The sequence below is a fragment of the Ceratina calcarata genome, unplaced genomic scaffold, assembly GCF_001652005.2.
Source record: "Ceratina calcarata isolate Rehan_Ccalc_2016 unplaced genomic scaffold, ASM165200v1 scaffold1598, whole genome shotgun sequence".
NCBI lineage: Eukaryota > Metazoa > Arthropoda > Insecta > Hymenoptera > Apidae > Ceratina > Ceratina calcarata.
The window spans coordinates 5,627-8,589 of NW_017137263.1; the positions used below are offsets into that span (position 1 = coordinate 5,627).

General features: G+C 40.3%; 1 pseudogene; it reads right to left on the reverse strand.

Annotated features, from left to right (window-relative positions):
- Positions 1-1,402: 1,402 nt before the first annotated feature.
- Positions 1,403-2,955, reverse strand: LOC108632520 (zinc finger protein 90-like; annotated as a pseudogene).
- Positions 2,956-2,963: the final 8 nt, after the last annotated feature.

Consider the following 2,963-nt stretch of genomic DNA (forward strand, 5'->3'; position numbering starts at 1 on the left):
TCTACATATATCTATGAATATGCTATATATCTTTACCTATACATATATACACGTATGTACTTATATAGAGATTTTCATAACACGAGGCCGAAAAAGACCATTTTCGGCGCCTATAAAGTGGACCGAAAATAGAGTTTTCCCGCCCGAGGGCGGGAAAATCGAGCCTATGCCCTATACACACACACACACATGTGTATATATTTTTCATGTCTTTACGATACATGTGTGTGTGTATATATATATATATATGTATACTTACATATACAGGATGTCCCAGAACTAGTGTAAGATATTGAAATGGGAGGTTCCTGACGCAATTCTAAACAACATTTTCCTTTACGAAAAAGTTTTAAGAGGGGTGGTTAAGGAGTTATTAATAAAAAACCCCGACCAATGAGAGCGCTCAGCTGGCGCGAGCTCCGGCTCGGGAGCGTTGGCTCGCGGTCGGACGCCCGGCTTTTGACGCGTGAACAAGCGCTCTGCTTAATACGAAGCGGTTTAAGAAAATAACGAATAATAAACTACATGAATGACAATGCAAGGAAATAAGTAGCAATTAATACATTTTACTGTACAGATTAGACATACCCATTCAACCGCAGCACATGCTCCGAGGAATCATGGTCAGTGGGTCAGCGTACCGATTTTTACCGCTCGTAGGTAAAACAGATGGTCGGCCACAGCTAATGTTTAGAGCAGGTCAATGACTTGCACTTGCTGTTCTCTTCCTTCCGCGATCACAGTCCCTTTCTCACTGTTAATTTTGTCTACTTTACGTCTTCTTTTTCACTTTTACTTTATACTCCGCACTGTACGATTATTTTTATTTCACTTTTTCTTTTCGAATCCGTTTGAAATAAAAATGATGAGATCTGAGATGTTTAATAAATATTTTTCACACGTTAAAATATAGTCTTATAAAACTCCTATATAATGGATAACCCGTTTGACTCTTCGGCATATCATTTTAACTATCCAGCACAGGCATAGGCTGATCATACATTATGCTAGTGTTCAGCTTTAATCAGAAATTTTTCATGTCTTTACAAAAAGTGCAATAATCCTATATAAATAACAGGACATTTACTCTGATTTAGATCTAATCAATAGATATATCCATGCCAACGAATATAACAGTGTACATAGAAATATACTTTGCAGCTGTTAATGCCTGTTCTAGTGTAATCGAACATGTATATAATATAGGAAAAGGAAATATACACGTTTAGAATATGTTTAAGTCGGATCTACGAGGAATGTAATCTGAGTAACTACTCTCGTTCATATAATATCCGTGTATCAAATAAACAGTTTCTGTTCAAAGTATACAATCAAAATGTTAAAATGTACGTTTCTTATTTCTCTTTTTACATCGATGATAGAAAAAGATGGGATATCAGTTTTAATTATTATACATAATGGATGCCGTAGCTAAATTGACCTCCGTGTTCGTTTCAGATAAATCGGGTAAGAACAACATCTCTGGTATCACGTGTATTTTCCTGAGTCGTCCTCTTGTAGCAAATGAACTACAGCACCAGATTGTAATATCTCGTGTCATTATCTCGTCCGAAATAATTTCTGCAGGTTTAATGCTTTCCGCGGTCACCTCCTCGGTGTAAACGGTATCCTCCGTGTTCATTATAATATCCGCTGAGTCCGATGCCTTCCTAGACGTTTCCTCATACTCCTGATAACATATGAGAATTCAGTTTTACAAGAACAGGACATACGAACCTTCCTTTCTGAATCGTGTAATCATTCTTACCTGTTCGTATACTTGTTCGTATTCCTCTGCTATTTCTTGATCTTCGAACTTCACAATTTCTTGTTCCTCGAACTTGACTGTCTGTTCCTCTTCGAACGCTTGTTCACTCGTTTCTTCTTAATATTCGCCTTCGACAGCTTGAGCCTCGGAATTCGACGAAGCTTCTTGATCTTGATCGAAACAAGACGAGTCCTGTTGCACTTTAGATTTTATGTTTCGACCGAGAACTATCCGCTTGAATCCCGATCCCCCTAGACCCTCGTGTCGTCTTTCGTGCTTATTTTTATCACCTAAATACTTAAAACGTTGCCTACATACGCTACAAGAGTACGGTCGCTCGTTGGTGTGAGTTCTTTCGTGACGTACAAGGGCACTAACTTTCTTGCACCGTCATGGATAATATTTGCACTGCAACGGTCTTTCGTCGCTTTGCCGGTTCTGATGATGTTTGATCAACTGTATCTTAGTCTTTAAATGGAAACCGCAAATCTCACAGGTGTACAAATCTCACACGGCCTTTCCTCAGAATGGGATATCATGTGAGTCTTCAGTCTGAGCTGGTTCACGAACCTCTTCGGGCAATGCGGACACGGTAACGTTCCTTCCAGTCTGTTGTGCGTGACCATCATGTGATGTCTCAATCTCACTTAGGAAGTGTAACGTCAGCTCGCAATCCAAACACTTCATGGGATCTTTCTCTATGTGCGTGTTCTTGATATGTGTCCTCAGAATCATCTCGGTCTTGAACGTCTTGTTACAATAATGGCAGAATGCCCTTCTCTTTTCCGACCTATGTCGGTGGACGACACGTCCACCTCTTCTTTAGGTAGCGATTCGTTGTAAATATGAGAAATATGCCATTCCAATGATCTGGTGGAGATCATCGACCTGTTGCATATGTGACACGTGTACTGTCTACCGTCCTTGTGAACTCGACTCCTACGTATAACCAACGTTGAGTGATTTGGAAATTTCTCGCCGCACACCTGACACGAACACTCTCTCAACCCTCGACTATCAAATTTCTCGTGCACCCTCATATGCAGCCTCAAACCATCCCTTCTATTGAAACCAACTCCACAAGTGTCGCACCGATATTGACGTTGGTCCTCGTGGATTCTCACGTGCTGTTTCAGAGTTGAACTATTTTTGAACATCTTATCGCAATGGGGACACTGAATGGTATACGCCTTGT